This window comes from Hemitrygon akajei, chromosome 10, assembly GCF_048418815.1.
Source record: "Hemitrygon akajei chromosome 10, sHemAka1.3, whole genome shotgun sequence".
NCBI lineage: Eukaryota > Metazoa > Chordata > Chondrichthyes > Myliobatiformes > Dasyatidae > Hemitrygon > Hemitrygon akajei.
In genome coordinates this window covers 73098602-73111881 of record NC_133133.1, presented here as the reverse complement: position 1 = coordinate 73111881, position 13280 = coordinate 73098602, and the positions used below count along the sequence as shown (strand labels likewise).

Sequence of the window (13280 nt, the reverse complement as noted above, 5' to 3'; positions counted from 1 at the left end):
AACCATCTCCCCCATACTCCCCCTGCCCCATCTACACACCCTCATCTGCTCTCCACCTCCTCCATCTCTCTGTTCCAATCTCCCTCCTCTACTCAACCTCATTTCTTGACCTCCCCCATCTTCTCGCCCACATTTCCCTCACCTCTCCACATCTTTCTGCCCCACCTTTCTACTCTTTGTTCTTTACCTTCTTCCCTTACTTTTCTGCATGCCCCTTCTCCCCTCCCTACCCACTAACCTACTCTACCCCCCATCCCTTTACCTGATGTCCCATCTTCCCCACCCCATCAATCCCTTCCCATTTACCTCTGCTTCTCCCTTCACATCTCTCCGCTCTATTTTCTCACTCCTCCTCCGCACCCCATCTCAGACCACTTTTTCTCTTCCCTCTCTGCCCTATATTTCCCCTCCCCATGTCGCTTCCACATCTCTCCCCTTCCAGCATTGTACTCCATTTGCCCTCCACCATCTCTCCCCTCCCACCTCATTTCCCATCCTACCAACACCCCTTCTCTGCCTCACTCCCTGACACCTTCCCCAGACAATCTGCCCTCTCTCATCAAATCCATTCCTGTTTTCCCCAGCACAACTCTCCATCCCATCTTCCCCTCACTCACCTTCCCATTTTCCCCATCTTCCCTTATGACCCATCTCACCCCCTAGCATTGCACTCCCATCTCCTCACCTCATCTCCACTGCTTTCATCTCCTCCACACCATCCTATACCCCTGCCATCTCCCCTCTTCCAACTTCCATCTCCCACTGCTCCTCCCCATCTCCATCTTTCCACCCATTTCTACCTCTTCCCCTCTTTAGCTCCCCCTTCCCCCATCTCCTGACATCCAGCTGTCCCAGTCTCATCTCTCCACTCCAACTCCATCCATATCATGCCTCATTCTCCTATCTTACTACCCCCATATCCCCAATGCAACCACCCTTGGCCCTTCCCAATCTCTTATTACCACCCATTTCCCATCCCTATCTGATCCTCCATCTTTCTTCATCTTCACCCTCCTCCATTACCATCTCCACCTTATTTCTCATCCCCTATCTCCCACCCACCATCTCCACACTCCATCTCATCATGTGGTCCTCTCACGTTCCTCCTCTGCCCCTCCACCAATTCAAGTTTAATTGTCATTCAACCATACATGAATACCCCATGAATACAGCCAAACGAAATAGCGTTGCTCAGGGTCAAAATGCTAAACGCAATACCTACAGTCATGTACAGCATAAGGCAGCAGTAAAACACAGACACACCCAAGTTCCTGGGTCCATGAATGGCGCAGCAGTCTGCAGTAGAACATAATCCAGCTTGTCTGCAACCAAGCGAGCCTGGGATGCAGCATCGACTGCACAGGAACGTCATGCCTCACTGCCTCCGGCACTGTGGTGGAGTGCACAACTCTGACGGCTCCCCTAGGCGGCTGCCAGCTGGCAAAACTCTAGCTTGAGGCCTAGTCCTTGCCACGATGGAGGCCGTGCAGCTCCCACACCAACTCCCAGTACACCAATGAATTGGACTTGCAGCATTCCACGCTACCAACTTCCAACAGGGTGTTGAAATCACAGGAAAAGTGACTAAGACGGTCACTTGCTGTTACACGGCACACCTCCTTTGTGCACCAACACCTCTCTGTTGTGTAGCATCATGATCCACTCCAAGTCCAGCTCCTTCAATTTCTCCACCAATGAGCAACTTGCTGATGGGGTGGATCTGGGGTATTTTAAGTTCCAGCTGAATCCTACGATAATAAAACAATCTATTAAAAAAGACAATAACACCTTTGTTTGACCCTGTAGAAGTCATCTTCCTGGAAGTATCTTCCCCTTCCCCATCTCACTACTCTGCTATCATCTCCCTGACCCCTTCTCCACCACCTCTCTACTCCTATCTCCCAGAGAGCATCTGCTGTCCTTTCCATCAACCCCTCCCCATTTCCCCCATTCACCACTTCCCTATCTCCCTGCCCAATATCCCTTTCCCACCATCACTTACCTACCTCCTGCCCCTCACCCAATTTCCTGCCCTTCCCTATCTCTGCACTTCCATCACTCTGCTCTCACCTCTCCTTCCCCATTTCACTGACCCCACCCCACTCCTCCCATCCCATCTTCTCCTCTCACCCATTTCTCCACCTCATCACTACCCTCCTTGCCCCATCTGACAAGCCCATCTCCACACCCTCTCACTGCCCCTTCTCACTCTCCAATCAATTACCTCTCCCTGCCATCATCTTTCCTCTCCCCATCCATATCTGCACATCTCTCAATCTGTCCCTCTCCACTCTCCATCCCTTTTCCCTTCCCCATTGCTCCTGTGCCATATCCATCTCCCCCCCCAATTCCATCTCCATACTCCAATCTGTAGCCCCCCATCCCATTACATCCCCATCTTAAATACCATCAGCGGCCGACTGTAATCATGTGCCTGAGGTACTGTTTGATGCCAGTCACCAAACAAGAAACAGTCCAGCCACTGCAATTCATATCATAGTTGGGGGTTTCAATCAGGCTTGTTTAAAGAGATCTTTGCCTAATCACCATCAGCATATAACCTGTGGTTCCAGAAGCCCCAACACACTAGACTACTGTTATACTAACATAAGGAATGCCTACCATTTCATGTCCAGAAAGCATTTCAGGAAATCTGATCACTTGGCTATCCTTCTCCTACCTAGATACAGGCAGAGGCTAAAGAACAAGGCCTTAGAGATTCTGACAACAAAGAAGTCTGGGGAGTGGCTATGGGATTTCTTCAGGTTGTTGGACTAAGCCATGTTCAAGGACTGATCTGTGGATCTGAATAAATATGCAATGATTGTCGTGGACTTTATAAAAACAGTCATAGACAAGTATGTCCCCACAATATCATGCAGAGTTTCCCAGCCAGAAACACCAAATGATCCACAATCTGCTGAGGGCCAGATTAGGGGCATTCTAGTCTTGCAACCAGGAGGTCCTGGTACAATCTCTAGAAAGCCATCTCACCCATTTCATTGGCTCTTCACTCAGCCCTGGAACATCTGAACAGCAAAAATGTAAACTTCAGGAGAGATCAACATTCAATCTGATTTAAGATGGCCAGGTGAACCTCAGCAACTTCTGGCAACTGGCTAATGAAACAAGGAAAAAAACTAAATACTTCATTAATTACTTTTTCTGGTAAACAATCATTGCAAATGATAGCCTATAACTTCCCTTTGGACTTGGAGGCAATTCGGTGTGGCAGAACTGATGCAAGGTGAGGCAGCAGGCACGATGCTGAGAGGAAGGAAGACCTGAGGTTCGATCAATGTAGACAACAAGCTGAATCGGAAAGGTTTGGTCCAGGGCGAATTGAGGCTGCAGGTTCCAGTCCTCAGAGCATACCGAAGCAGAAGAACCCCATGACTGAATGACGAGTTAAATGCCAGGCTGAATGGGAAAGGTTAGGTACAGACCGAACTGCGTTGGTGGAGTCCAGCCCCCTGGAGCATATCGAAGCAACTGAACCCAATGTTTGAATGATGAATTAGGCATCAGGCCAGATTGGAAAGATCAGGGTGTTGAGGCCTTAAGATGAGGGATAGCTAGTTCAGCTTGCTATTCTGCTCTGTGCTGAACTAAAGGTCTGTGGGCTCCAGTTCAGAATGCTATTTGCTTGTGGCTATTGTTGGCATTATTTGTTTTTATTTCTCTCCACCTTGGGCATTCAACGTTCTTTTCTTTATGGGTTCTTTTGGGTTTATTTGTTTTGTGGCTGTTAGGAGATGAATCTCAAGGTTGTATAATGTATACAGACATTGATAATAAATGTTCTTTGAACTTATCATCCCCATGATATTAATCAATAAGCTTCTAGACCTTGTCCTCAATACCTCCTTGTGTAATTGGATCCTTGATTTCCTTACTTGCAGACCTCAGTTATTTCAGATTGGCAACATATCCTCCCCAGTTTCCATCAGCACAGGTACATCACAAAGCTGTGTGCTTAGTCCTTGCTTCACTCACTTTACACTTATTACTGTATGGCTAAGCACAGGTTCAATGACATACTTTAGTTTGCTAACAATACCACTGCTGTAGGCCAAATCAACGGTGGTGACAAATCAGCATGGAGGGAGATTGAAATTTTGGCTGAGTATTGCCACAAAAACAAGCTCTTACTCAATGTCAGCAAGACCAAGGAGCTGATTATTGACTTCAGAAGTAGGAAAGAAGAGGTCCATGAGCCAGTCCTCATCAAGATATCAGAGGTGGAGAGAGTCATCAACTTTAAATTCCTCAGTGTTATTATTTCAGTGGACCTGTCCTGGGCCCAGCATGCATGTAATGCCAAAGAAAACCCAGCAGCATCTCTACTTCCTTAGGAGTTTGCAAAGATTTGGCCTGACAACTAAAACTTTGACAAACTTCTATTGATGTGTGTGGAGAGTATATTGACTGGCTGCATCACTGCCTGGAATGGAAACACCAATGGCCTTGAACAGAAAATCCTATAAAAGTAGTGGATACAGCTCCGTCTATCATGGGTAAAACCTTCCCCACTATTGAGCATATCTATATGGAGCGCTGTTTCAGGAAAGCACCATCCATCATCAGAGACCACTACCACTCTTGCTGCTGCCATTGGGAAGAAGGTACAGGAGCCTCAGGACTTACACCACCAGGTTCAGGAAGTTGTTACCTTTCAGTCATCAGGCTCTTGAACCAAATGGGATAACTTCACTCAACTTCTCTTGCCCCATCACTGAACTGTTCCCACAACCTAGGGTCTCACTTTCAAGGACTCTTCATCTCATGATCTCAATATTCATTGTTTATGTATTTATTATTTCTTTTTCTACAAACGTTTGCATTTGCACTGTTGTCTTTTGCACACTGGTTGTTCACCCTATTGGTGTGGTATTTCATTGATTCTACTATGGTTAGTGGGTTTAGTGAGTATGTCAGTGGGAAAATGAAAATGAATCTCAGGTTTGTATGTGGTGAATATACTGTATTACTTCAAACTTTCCCCCTATCTTCCCACTCTACCCGTCTGCCCCATTTCTCCCTCCCCACTTCATCACAGCTCCCATTTCTCCTCTCCCCTATCATCTCGCCATTCCATCTATACCCTCCTTGCATTACTGTCTTCATCTCCCCTTAACCATGGCTCCATCCCTGCCTCCTCCCCATCTGAACCCCATCATTACCTCTCCCTGTCCTCATCTTCCTCTCCTTGTTCTCCCCTCCCTCCATCTCACCTATCTCCTCCTCACTCCATCTCCCTAGCCCTAACTCCATCCTCTATCCTGTTCCCTTTTCCCCACTCCACCTTTCCCTGATTTCCACCTCCTGGCCCTTTCTCCACCCCTATATCCCCACCATCCTTCCTTCTCACTCATCCATCTGCAATCATGTCTCTGCCCCATCTTCCCCCTCCACCTCTTTAACCCCTCCCCAATCTCCCCACCAGCCCCAATCTCTATCTCCATACTGTCCCTGCCCCAATCTCCCCCTTCCCATCATTGCTCAACCATCTCTCTGCAATAGCCCCTTGCCCAGTCTTCTGCATTCCCCATCCCCCTTGCCCCATCTTTTGCTCCATTCCATTATATCCCTGATTTCCGTACCTTTTTCTCCACACTCTTGTCCCATCTCCCCTCCCTTGCAGACCTCATTAATTCTGCTTCCTACATCCTCTTCTCCAACATGTACCCCTTCTTCTGTCCCTACTTCTTCCCCCTCCTTCTCCCTCAATCTCTCCACACTCTCATAGACCCCATCCCCATCAACCCCTCTCCCCTTCTTACATGCTCCCCACCAACATCTGCCCCTCCCTTCTCAACCCCAACCTCTCCACACCCTCGTAGAGCTCATCCCCACCAACCTCTCCCCAATCTCCTTCTTACATCTTCCCCACCATCTGCTCCTCCGTTCATCCCCACCTCTCTCTCAACACCGCCCCCTCCCTTCTCCCCATTACTACCCCACCTCCCTGTCCCCATTTGCCACCTCCATCTTGCCCTCACTCCCCACCCCCTGCTCCCCTTCGCACCCTTTCTCCTGCCCCATCTCTCTCTCCTCCCTAACATCCCCTACCTCTCTCTAAACTGCCCCCTTTTACCTCCTCCGCCTCCCCACACCTTTCCCTCTCCCCCATCGCCTTCCCTACCCTACCCTTCGCTCCGTTTGCCCCATCTTCCGCTTCCTCCCGCCCACCTCCCCGCCTCTCGCCCCCCTATCTCCCCACGACTCTGGTCGCTTCCCCCTCTTCCCTGCCACCCTCTCCCACCCCCCCCCCCCCCCGTCACCATCGCCCTCATCCTTTCTCCGCCCCATTCCCGCCCCCACCTCTACCTCACCCGTCCCCCCCAGTCCGTCCCCATCTTTCGGCCTTCATTCATGTGATTGGACTTCGTCGAATCCGGCTGCAAATGCCACGTATACTTAAACTGGTTTATATGTCCCAGTGCCTCCCGGGCGAGTTAATGCTCCCGTTGCACCGAGTCGGTAAGCAGCCTGCAGTCGTGGATGCCGTGAAAGTGATCGCCGTACCGTGGAGGCATTTATTCATGTTATTTACGTCATTCTTCCTCTAAAATCGCAGCTGTATCTTGCGTCCCCATCGGCGAGGTAAGTTATATGAGAAACTTCTTCTCGGCACTCCAGTCGCTTGTTAGTTTTATTTTTGGCATGACTTTTTCTTCAGAGTTACCCCCTACCCCAGCTTGGTAAAGGAACCTTTACTGTTATCCTTGTCACTCCGGATGCAGTTAAAAGTCTTTGAAAAAGCCTTTAAAAGAACCGTGTGAATGCACAAAAAAAAACCGGTGATAGTTTGAGCCCTGTACTGTAACTCTGTCGCTTGTCTCTGAAGGTAATTATTATCGCTTTGAAAGAAATAAAATACTTGTGTTCAGCTACTGTGAAGATTGTAACTATGGTTTAGAATGTGTGTTTAATGCACTGAGATAACAGCTTTTGTTCTCTGATTAGTTTGTTGATGTTTAAGCCTTTTAAATTTGATATAGCAAATAAAACCATGTTATATGGACATAGTATGCTTCAAATTTTCCTCTAGATTGCTCCTGTTCTTGCAGTAACTACCACGTCTGGATTCCTATTTAACATGGAATGGAACAGGCCCTTTGAGTCCTGATATTTGTACTGATCTTGATACCAGATTAAAATGAGCCTATCAGCATACCCCCCCCCCCCCCACCCCGCCTATCGGAATGCCTTGTGAATATTGCCATGGCATCTACTTCCACCACTTCCCCTGGCAGCATGTTCCAGGCACTTTTCGCTCATTATGTAAGGAAATGTATCACTAAGATTGAAAGCGTGCAGAGAAAATTTACAAGGATGGTGCCAGGACTTGATGATCTGAGTTGTAGAGAATGGGTGAGTAGGTTAGGACTTTATTCCCTGGAGTGTAGGAGATTGAGGGAGATTTGATAGAAGTATACAGAATTATGAGGTGTATAGATAGGATTAATGAAAGCAGGCTCTTCCTGCAGCGACACACAGAAAATGCTGGTGGAACACAGCAGGCCAGGCAGCATCTATAGGAAGAAGCACTGCCGAGACCCTTCCTCAGGACCTGCATTTTCTGTGTGTTGTTTGAATTTCCAGCATCTGCAGATTTCCTCATGTTTGCTCTTCCTGCAGCGGTTGGTTGAAGCTAGAGGTTGTAGGTGAGAGGTGAGAGGTGAAAGGTGAAATAGTTAAGGAAAGCTAAGGAGGTGTGGTGTGGAAGAGCTATCAGATAAAGTGGTGGATACTGGTTTGATTATAACATTTAAGAGAAGCTTGGATAAATACAGTACTGGGAGGGGTATGGTGGGTTATGGTCCAGGGGCAGGTTGATGGTACCACTAAGAAAAACAGTCTGGCACAAACTAGACAGGCTGAAGGGCCTGTTTCTGTGCTGTCTCTATGACTGTGTGGGGTAAAATAGCTGTATCCCCTTTCACCTTAAAGGTATGCCCTTTTTATATTTGGTATTTCCATACTGGGGAAAAAAGACACTCTGTCCTATCAGGTTGCTTCTCAGTTTTCATTTGTCCTTGCAGTGCATTAGTCACAAACTTCCAGTCAGAGTGATACTCAAACACTCTCTTCTATGGTCAAGCCAATCTTCTATCTAATCTAGCAAGTCTCTACGCTTCCATGTTTATCAATCTTCTGAATCAGCCTATCATGGGGAAACTTTGTGACAGTTTTAATACAGTCCTTATTACAACATCCACTATCCTACCGTTATCAGTCATTGGTATTTTAATTTAGACAGCAGTGATCTTTTTGTGTTTTTAAAAGCAATGATAACTTGCTGTCTATTTTAATAAACTACCATGTTTTCATTCTTGTTCAATTTATGCTGATGATAGTACCACATATTTGTCACAGTCATCATGGGCCACATTTGTCTTGAAATCAACAGAACAATCACTATAGTTCTTTAAAGAACAACTTAATTCAATTATGGTATTTTAAAAGATATGTCTGAAAGAAACATTTTCCTACTTTTATCTGCAAACGGATTTTTACATTTTTTAAGTAGCTGTCTGATAGTTCACCTGTGGGACAAGCTGTTAAAATCTAAAATCTTTGTATACTAATATAATAATGAAGTAACATGATTACTGATCCCAAGGTAGTTCACATCACATATCTTGAACTGAGAAAGAAGCAATGGAGAGGTGGTAATTAGAAACTTGTTCAGTGACATAACTTTTAAGCATTGAACACGATTTAAAGGTGTGGAGGCAGAGGTTTATAGAACATGCTTGAAGTTGAAGAACAGTGTTCAATTAACTAAATGTGACCTGACAGCTCAGACAGGGATCACATTAGGCATCTGTCAGTCATAAATCAGTGTATAAACATTTCACACAGGATTCTCAAGCTTTTTATTTCACTTTGACAGTTTCGTCTCTGCCTCTTTAATCAAAAATAATTGACTTCATCATTTGATCCTTTTGTGTGCAATGACTATCTTTCACCACTTCATTCTGACTGCAAGGAATTTATCAGAGAAGCTCCATTCTCCCTTTTCCTGCATCGTAATATGTGTTTCAACAGCAATTTGGTACAGTATCAAAGATCTGGACCCTAATGACCTGTCTCTGTACTAAGAATGTGAAATAAGCTGGGTGTTTACAGGGACATAAGGAAACAGAATGAGGCTCTTGAGAGCTAACGTGGATTCCATGGGCTGATGTTGAGATTTCTAGTTTAGGGTCGTGGGAGATTTGGGTTGGTTGGGGAGGTAACTGATGTGAAACTAAATGGAGAGAAATGGGATTAATGTAAATGGGTGTTTGACTTGGGCTAGATAATGCTGTTTCCATGCTGTGTCAATCAGTGATTAAATATAGCTGCTCAATCACTTTTGTTTCAGAAAATAAATGGGGCTCAAATTGGGAATTTTGACGCAGCTCAAATATTTGTGGACTTAACTGAGAATTGTCATTTCTTTCACCCAGGCTTGTTCTTGAGATAAAAATTTAAAACTTAACTTGACTGTACAAACACAATTATAGCATTCAGTATCAAGGCACATGTATTACAAAATGCTGTGTCTATTTTGACAGCAACCTTGAAGCACTGGGGTATCAAAGTGGAACTCCAATTGTGAAGAGGTTCTTTAATCAATTTCACTTAAACTCCTAACACTTCTATCACAAGCGTATGTATCTAAACCAATTCTGATTTGAATAAGCAATATACTTTCTAAGACAGTTATTGTCCTTTGGGATCAAGAATAACTTTCTCTGTGCTAGTTTTGAATAGCTAAGGCCAGAGATTCCCAAGCTTCAGTGGGATTGTAGGTCTTCTGTATGTTCCTAGTGCATGGGGAGATATTCCGTGCCATCCTGGATGCTTCTCCTCTTTGAGTAATTATGGCCAGGTGTCAGTCTGGATGTTGCATTCCTGCAAAAAATTTTTTGAAGGTTGTTGACTTTTTTTTCTTTCCTGTCTCGTTAATAACTGAGTTACAATAGAGTGTCTGCTTTGGATGTCTGGTGTGACCAGTACAATGCTAAAGATAATCAGGATCTCAGTGCTGGGGATATTGGCTTATGAGAGGACAATATCATCAATTTGCTTATTCTTCCATTGAAAATGGAGGATTTGCATTGTATGCAGAGGTAACATTTTCCAGTGCCTCGAGATGTCTGTTGTAATTGGTCTGGATCGCATGAGCATTGCACCGACACGGATTGCTGCTGCCCAGTAGACAAAGTGTTTTGTGTTGGGTCTGACACCTCTGATTTTTTTTTCTTCTCTGTTTTATATTCTTGTGCTTCTGACTTTTTTTTGTTGCCATTTGCGTGATTTGATTTTTGCACTTGGAGGTGGGGGGAGGGTTGATGTCTGCCTTTGACTGGATTCCATGTTTTTTGTTTTGTGGCTATTGGTGGAGAGACTAATCTCAGGGATGTATACTACGTGCATACTTTGATAATAAATATACTTTGAAACTTTTGAAATGAGAGTCCTGCGTCAGGTGAGCTGCATTTGGATCTCTTAATGAAACTTTAAAAAAACTGTAGAAAAAACTTTATTGGAACATGTCTAAGAGACTCCATGAAATCTATACTTTGTGAGGGATAGACAGTGTAAAATCTTACACATTTCAGAGGCATTTGGACAAGAGTAGAAAAAAATAGACATTTTTGAATGGTGATTTCAACTGAAAACATAGTTTGCATACCATGAGTTTCCCCAAATGAACAGGTGTGCTGCAAAACAAAGACTATGGATGTTCTTTCTTTCAGTCCTTGCTGAAGACTTTGACTAAAATAGTAAAAAGCTGGAATTTAATTCCAATGTTGTGGAAGAGTTGTGAAAATGTTCTGCCTGTGAAAACATAGGATTAAAGCTCATAAAATTGTTTTTTTTTTAATTGGCTAAGGTACAGGTAGACAGATTGTCTAACGGCTAATATTTAAAGTAGTGTAGAAACAAGGAAATGGATAAAAAACTTTTTCATGTGGGATAAAAATCCTGCAAAGAGATGAGTTTTAAGGAATAGATAACTTTATTGTGAATAAAAATGTATTAATCCATATTGGGTCAGGAGTATAATGTATAATTAAAAGGTGAGTAAGGAAATGATTGTGATTTTTATCACAGATTACTGAGGGAAATTCATTAGTGGGTAATGTGCCAGACATCAAAGTCTATGGCACAGCTTAATGACTAAAGATTTGGACACATTAAAAGTTGATAAAATCCTAGGATCCATTAAGTACAGAAGAGATTCATCAGAATGCTGCCTGGATTGAAAGATTTCTCCTTTTTTTGTGAATCAAGAGGTTGAGAAGTGACCTGATAAAATTATTTAAGATTATGAGAGGAATAGATGGTCCAAATCTTTTTCCCTCTCACCGTAGGATCTCGAAGACCCATACACATAGAGTTAAGGTGAAAGAAAGGAATTTTAAAAGATCTTTTTTAATAACGTGTTTGATATCTGGAATTCACTATTAGAAGAGGTGGTAGAATAGGAAACAATTATGTATTTAGGAGAAATTTAGACTGGCATTTAAGTAGGGAAAGCATGGCAAGATATAGTGCAAATCCAGGCTAATAGATTTGGTGTGTGTGAACAAAAAAGCCAGTATGGATGTGGTAGGTCAATGGGCAATTAGTCTTAAGAACTAGGAGGGAGAGTGGGCTAGTTGGTCACTGCTATTCATCAATAGAGCTAAGGTAGATCTTAGCTATTATATTTTCCGATGCCATCTTGTATTCCTTGGGACTTGAGAAACTGAGTTACCAGGAAAGGTTGAATAGGTTAGGACTTTATTCCCTGTAGCGTAGAAGAATGAGGGGAGATTTGATAGAAGTATATAAAATTATGATGGGTATAGATCGAGTGAATGCAAGCAGGCTTTTTCCACTGAGGCTAGGGGAGGAAAAAGCCAGAGGACATAGGTTAAGGGTGAAGGGGGAAAAGTTTAAAGGGAACATTAGAGGGGGGCTTCTTCACGCAGAGAGTGGTGGGAGTATGGAATGAGCTGCCAGATGAAGTGGTAAACACTTAAGAAAAACTTGGACAGGTACATGGATGAGAGGAGTATGGAGGGATATGGTCCAGGTGCAGGTCAGTGGGACTAGGCAGAAAAATGGTTCGGCACAGCCAAGAAGGGCCAAAAGGACTGTTTCTGTGCTGTAATGTTCTATGGTTCTATTTCCTGATGATCTAGAAATGTGTCCATCTCTTTGTTGTATGAGGAACCTGATGAAAAATCCAAATTCACCACATCCTTTAGTCTACCTTTGTATATTCTGCCAGTCATATCCTTGGGAATTCCAAAAGATTAGTCAAACATTACTCAGTCCTGTTTGGCTTTTTGAGGTTTTCTATTATTGCATCATTCTATCGTAGATTCCAACATTTTCTCTACTATTGATTGGGTGACTGATCTTTATTTCCTTTCTTAATTAGTAAAGTCACATTTAATTTTCTGCAGGAATCATTCCAGATCTCTTGATTTTCTAGCGATTACAACCATACATGGCCACCTCTTTCAAGACTTAGAACTACATACTTTTGGATCCATGGTGTTTATAAGCCTTCATTTCCTTTATTTTCAATGGCTCTCATTTTTGGCAGATTCTCTTTTGTAAAAATCCATATCAGTTTTTTTTTGTATGAGTTATCTTCTATTAGCTTACTCCCCGCTTTCCCATTGCAAATATCCTGCCATTGGCTGTAAGGAAATTACATTTGCTCTTGCTAGTCTTTCACTGTATTCCATCTTCCATCTTTCACTAATTGGTTCTCCTTTGCTGAATTCTAAAATGCTTGTAATCCTCAAGCTTGCTTTTATCGCTGGCAACAGTATAGCTTCTTCATTTGATTTAATGTTACCTTTTAAATTCTCCAGTCACCCATGGCTGGATCACTTCACCTGTTTTTGGTAAATGACATATCATTTAATTACTAACTATTAGCAGTTACAGCACTGAAATGAACCAGTCTATATAGTGAGGTTATTCCAACTGTGCTGTTATTTGGGTATCATATAATATTGACTCAATAATGAAATAGGAACAGTGCTATTAAATCAAAGTGGTGTGTGTGATTTGAAGTTTGTGATGTCTTTGCTGGGGATCCCACATTCAGGAGGTTCTTTCGCATGTTTCAGGCATCCTACCTTCAATGATATTAATTGTAATGTGCTCAGAGATAAAAGTCAAGGAGATTGTACTACCAAATTGAGGAAAGATTCACATACCATAGCTCTTTATTTTTATACATTAGGAATAGAGAATAAAGAAAAACATTACTG

General features: G+C 43.5%; 1 protein-coding gene across 2 annotated transcripts in view; it reads left to right on the top strand.

Annotated features, from left to right (window-relative positions):
- Positions 1-6384: 6384 nt before the first annotated feature.
- Positions 6385-13280, top strand: part of LOC140734470 (fibronectin type-III domain-containing protein 3A-like) — a 137757-nt gene continuing 130861 nt past the window's right edge. For both annotated transcript variants that reach the window (XM_073058458.1, XM_073058456.1), the window contains exon 1: positions 6385-6606. The gene's annotated coding sequence lies outside the window, so the exon portion shown is untranslated. The remainder of the gene's footprint in view (positions 6607-13280) is intronic.